The sequence below is a fragment of the Camelus bactrianus genome, chromosome 4 (genome assembly GCF_048773025.1).
Source record: "Camelus bactrianus isolate YW-2024 breed Bactrian camel chromosome 4, ASM4877302v1, whole genome shotgun sequence".
Classification (NCBI taxonomy): domain Eukaryota; kingdom Metazoa; phylum Chordata; class Mammalia; order Artiodactyla; family Camelidae; genus Camelus; species Camelus bactrianus.
In genome coordinates, this window is record NC_133542.1 from 11,978,110 (window position 1) to 11,984,109 (window position 6,000).

At 40.2% G+C, this 6,000-nt stretch overlaps 1 long non-coding RNA gene across 1 annotated transcript in view; it reads right to left on the reverse strand.

Annotated features, from left to right (window-relative positions):
- LOC141577439 (uncharacterized) overlaps positions 1 to 5,201 on the reverse strand; it is a 46,457-nt gene extending 41,256 nt beyond the window's left edge. The window contains exon 1 of the long non-coding RNA XR_012506317.1: positions 5,093 to 5,201. This is a non-coding gene — a long non-coding RNA (uncharacterized LOC141577439). The remainder of the gene's footprint in view (positions 1 to 5,092) is intronic.
- Between the last annotated feature and the right edge of the window lie 799 nt (positions 5,202 to 6,000).

Here is a 6,000-nt window from a genome sequence, read left to right on the forward strand (position 1 = left end):
AAACCAAGCCAGACATATAAAGACAAAGACCATACGATCTCATATGTAGAATCTAAAAGAACCAAACACATAGGAACAGATTGTTAAACAGTGATTCCCAAGAGTTTGGGGGAAAGTGAAAGGAAAGATGGTGATCAAAGGGTACAAAGTTTCAGTAATGCAAGATAAATTCGTTCTAGAGATCTCCCCTATAGCATAGTGCCTATAGCATATGATACTGTACTGTACACTCAAAGGATGCTTTGCTCATAGGCCTCCCTTAACAAAGCCTCAGCAGGGCCAGTCTAGGCCGCTAGCCACACCAGTGTTTCTGCAGACCCTGTGGCATTCTCTGCATCCTCAAGAGCACCTTAGACTCCCACTCTACCGTATCTCTTTCTCCGTATCTCTAATACCAATTCCCAGCCTGGTGGCATTCCCTCTTCCATTTTCTCTACATCTGCTCTGAGCTTACAAAGCTTCAACCACAGACTCAGTTTTTGTTTTTGTTTTTTTTAATTTAAAAACAAAACAAAAAGGAAAACAACAACAAAAAACTTTCTTCCCAATGCTCTATTCTAGATTTTCCACATGATTGGCAGCTGCTCCCCCAACTATGAGACAATCTCATTCCAAGTTCTCTTTTCCTCTCTTACCAGCTGTTTGTTACAAACATCAACACATTTCATTTTGTTGTTTTTAATTTTCTCTTCTCTTAGCAAGTAACCTGGATTCTTTGTAGAAAAAGTGACAGTAGGTAGCTGATTAAAGAAGCAAAATTTATTTTTTTACCTTTAGAACTCCAGATGGGTGTTGAGAGGACTGTGTGTGTCCACCTATTAAAAAATATTTTTCCCCACCCTGTATACATTCATTCTCTTGTGCACACTTTTCACTGCCCTATAATCATTCCATTAAGCTCTGGTGGCTTCCATGTCATTCCTCATGGAGGCTCTAGCTCAATTTCTCCTTTCTCCTCAAGCCTTAAATCTTCTCAAGTCATCTCCTGCTTACTAATTTACAGAGAATAAGGCTATTTAATGCAATATTGTAATTTAATTTATACCAATTTCAACACATAATTAAATGTATTTTCAGTGCTTTCTCTAGCCTCAGAGGTAATGTTTTCTTTAAATTTATATCCTCCCATCAATTAGCTCTCAGCCTCAGCCTGAACAAAAATGATTGAGAAGAGAAATAGAGAATGAAGAGGTTGTTTGATTTTTCTACCCCTGAAAGTGTTTTTAAGTCAAAAAAATATATACAATCTGATCTTTCTACCCCTGAAAATGTTTTTAAGTCAAATAATCACTTTTATTACAGGGTTTGTCTACCCACTTCTAATCTCTCCAAAATAAAGCGTATTATTTAATTAACTACACAATTATTTTATTCAAGATTGATATTGAATTGACCATACAACCACTTAGGTATGTCATTATTCAAGGTGGTTCCTAGGCACTGTAGGAAAAAGGATGATGTTGATATAAACACTGTTCTCAAGGAAGTTTGAGGAGAATTGGCAAAGATTATGGTGAAATAGCTGGCACTGAGGAGAAACACCAGTAAAAATGGAGAGAGGAGAGAAAGAAGGAGATGTTTTTTGGAAGTGATTGTACTTAAGAAGGGTCTTAAAAGATGAGCAAAAGTTAGCCAGGCTGTCTTAGTTTCAGAGCCCCCAAAAGCAGAGTCTGAGTCTGTGCAGGTAGTTTGTTTGGAAATTGATCCTAAGCAGCAGGAGTAAGGGATGGCAGGAGGGAAGCCGGGAAGGAGGGAAGCCAGTATCAGCATGTGTTATCGGGAAGGTATCCAAGATGAGGGACTGTGGCTTGACTATGTGGGACATTCTCAGGAAACTTCAACAGTAGTCTCAAAATTATCCACTCATAGGATGAAAGGGGGCAACATTTGTTTATGGCCCCTGTTAGTCAGGTGCGTCCTACTAGTCAGGAATTGTCCCACAGGCATTAACTCTTCCACGTTCACAAAGGACTTTCAGGCAAATTTCCACAAGCATCTCACCACAATAGCAGAGAAACCCATGGCAGGATATGAAATGTACACCTACTGGCCCACCCCTGTGTGAAACCCTTTGAAGTCAGTACAAAACTATCCACACACAGTGTCTGAAGTCAGAAGTGGGGCCAAGAGGATTTGAAGTGACCCATATGGAATATCTCATTCACAGGTCAAAAGAAGACAGGTAGCAGAGAGATAATAAAAAACAACAGTGCTGTGTGGCGGCTAAGAGTGACACAAATAATGACGTTGCAAGGGTACTTATCTGAAGCAAGGTACAGTGAGACAAGAGACTGGAAAAGGTGATGGAGCTTTAAATGACATGTTAAGGAATTTGGCATTAATTCTGTAATTAATGGGAAATAAATGATTTAAAGGAATGTACTCTGTAATAATGCTGCTGGCAAGAATGAGGAAAAAAGATAATGCTTGAAAGTAATAAATGAAATAGGAAGAAGAAAAGAATTATTTAAAAGGTGGGGTTTTTGCTCTGGGAAAATGATATACTACGTTATCGGTTCTAAACGGGCAATTTTACCTCGCAAGGGACATCTGGCGATGACTAGACACATTTTGTTTGTCACAACTGGGAGGATGTTACCATATGCGTAGAGGATAAGGATGCTGCTATCCAGAACACGCAGCACACAGAACACCCTCCAACAGTAAGGAATTATCCAGCCCTCAGCGTCAACAGTACCAAGGTGGAGAAACTACAGATTAGGTACAACTGGCCCTCAGTATCTACAGTTCCTAACCACAGTGGATTAAATGTTGCAGAACCCACAGAGACAGAAGCCTATTTACTACACCGTTTTATATTAGGGACTTGCCCATCCTCGGATGTTGGTATCTGCCAGGGGTCCTAGAATCAATCCCAGCTGGATACCAAGGGATGACTGCTTTGGCTCAGCGAAAGATGTACATTATGTATAAATGTATACACAGCCTGAAGGCACTGAAGAAATAACAAAGCAATAAGAAAGTGTCAGAGCAAGATCCAGCAGCAGAAGAAAATCCAAAGGTAGGATTTTTATTTTGACATTGTTGAAATAAATTTGGTGAGAACGTACATCTTAATAATAATGAGTTTTTCACCCCATCAACATGACACAGCTCCGAATTTAGGCTTTTTAAAATCTGTTAGTAATTATTTGTGGTTTTCAGTACAGAAATCTTTCATGTCTTTTTAAAATGATCTTCCTAAGTATTTCAGGTTTTATGATGCTCTTTTAACTATTTTTATTTCATCTTCCAGTTGTTTGTTATTGGCATATAAATAAAATTGACTACAAAAACTGACCTTACTAAATTGACATATTAACTCTAGAATTTAAAAATCTCATAAATTTAATTTTCTCCACTGGGTTTTAAAAATAATCTTAGAAAAAGTAAAGAAAGAAAACAAATGTATTGCCCATGTAAAACCATATGGTGTTGGACAACTCTCATTATCTGCCTAATCAGTCCCTGGGAAAAGTTTGCTTACTATTTTAAAACTTGTATTTGGGTAGATTACCCCTGCATCTATAGGCCCCTTCAGCCATAATAAATAAAATTTATGTTTAAAATAATCATCATCATCATCATCATCATCATCATCATCTTACAGTTGCATAACTGAAAGCATCCTGCTGTATGCTAAAACGACTCACTGTGATTGTCCAGTTATTGTCAGACATTTTTAACGGCAAAAACATTTATTAAAATGAAATTTTAACTGGTGTCCCAAGAAACGTATCAGATAAATCAGAGTTTCTCTGGCTGAAGCTGGTGTGAGGAATTTGTGTGGGATGAGGGAACCAAAGCCTTGCCTGCTTAATTCAGACCCCCAGTGTGGATCGTGTGGGAATTTGAGGGCCCCGAGGGCTCCTGGGAACACAGCTAGCAAACTGATGCAGGTGCTGGGGCTTCACATTTATAATTAAAATTTAAACTTCAGGAAATTATCGAATTTCTATATTTCTTGAATAAAACATTTTATTGAAAAATAATACGATGTAAACAAAGAAAAAGAAGCTTAAGTCTGCTTATGGGACTGGCTATTTTGAAAACATGAAATTGAGCAGGACCCTGAGAGGCCTTCCTGGGGCCTGACCCCTAGGTCCCCTGCCTCCTATCTGTAGAAAAGCTTTAGCCTCCTAGCCCTTCCCCGAGTTCAGGAGGGCAAATTTAATCAGCAAAGTGAGAAAATGCCGAAACAAGGAAAATAGTCAAGCAGGACAAAATAATAATGATTTAATCATAAACAAAGTAAAGGACATTTAGTTCCTCCTCCAGAGCTTTAGATAATATCCTGAGCCCTATCCCTGAGTTGTTTTGCAGATACTAAAATACCTACCAGGTGGAAAAAGTTAACTGCATGCTGATCACAAGCAGGCAGACCCCAGATCAAACTGGAACCAGAAAGTTGATGACCTAAACCCCCAAAATACCACTGTGTTACCTCACCACCAACCAATCAGAAGAATGTCCACAAACTGATGAGTCATCCTACAAACCTAACCCCTAATGTTACCTTTAAAAACCTTTCCCTGAAAGCCATCGGGGAGCTCAACTCTTTTGAGCAATCTCCTTGCTTGGCCCCAAGTTGGAAACCTAGCAATAAACACTGGATTTTCCTTCACCACAACCTGGTGTCAGTAGATTGGCTTTGCTGCCTGTCGGGTGAGCAGACCCAAGTTTGGTTCAGTAACAAATATAAGAAAACACTTCTAAGGAAAATGGAGTAACTGAGTACAGGCAAAACTCAGAACGGGAATCAGAGATAGTTTATGATCCTAGGAAAATCCATATTTCAAATTAAAGACACAGAAAAGCAAAGGAAATAAGACGGAAACACACACAAACACATACACATATGCACATCTCTGTCCCAAGAAAGACAGAGTAGCAGAAGTGTCATCCATACTACGCAGCCCAGGCTCCAGGCACCGAAACTTAACCACTCAAGCTAGTAGCGTTTATCAACAAAATGCCACAGAGGCCTGTGGCAAAACCAGACTGAACAGGCTAGAGCCAAGATAGAGGCAAAGTAAGTTAAAGGTCACTGCTTTCCTGCCCTGATTTATGTCTGTGTTTGTTTCGAAAGTACCTGGTATTTGGCAGAGATGCTTCGCAGCTGTACTTGGAGAGACAGATAGTGGTCAACCATCCCGCACCAGCTCCAACGTGACGACAGGCAGGCGCCTGCGCTCATGGAACCTAGAGTCGTCCCAGAGTTACCTTCGCTTCATTTAAATGCGGCGACCTCCGCCCAAAGGGGATGGTACTCTGCGAGGCTCAGTTTGCGGAGTGCAGGGAAGCCTGGGGGAAGGCATGCGCTGGCTGTTCCTGGAAGTCTCCGCCCTCTAATCCTGTTTCTGATGATGTACCCGCCTTTTACACCTTAAAAGTCCCCCACACGCCTCCCTTCAGGGAGAAGGTGCCATTAGTGCGTGAGCTCTCCTTCTCCACTCTCTGGGCCATTCAGTAAAATCCTGCCTTGCTTGCACCAAACTCAGTTTTGACGGTGGCAGCGGGACTTTCAGCAGGGAAACAACTCACTGACCCACCAGCGGGGCTTCGGTTCTGCTAGGGGCCTCCATCTAATTTGTAACAGACTTTTGAGTTTAATGGTAAAAATTTGAATCCTTGCTCAAATTGATATTACTGTGTGACCTCGGCCAAGCTTCTCCAACTCTCTAACCCTTAATTGGTTTATCTATAAAATAAGCTTTTTTGAGGTTAAGTAAAACACTTCCCATTGTGTCTGACAACAATAAGTGCTCAATTACAGATTTTTTTTTTCCTCGAAAAGGCTTTTCCCCCTGATTCAGCATCATTCTACATCAGGCTATTTTCCCCCAAAACCGTAGATATAAAAACTAAATGGTAATGGTGACCTTGTATACATTCGATTTTTAGAAATTATAGCATAATAGCAAGAGCATTCATGCCATATGAAAAATCAATTCCAAGTAGATTAGAAAACCCAAATGTGAAAGGCAAAACCATAAAACT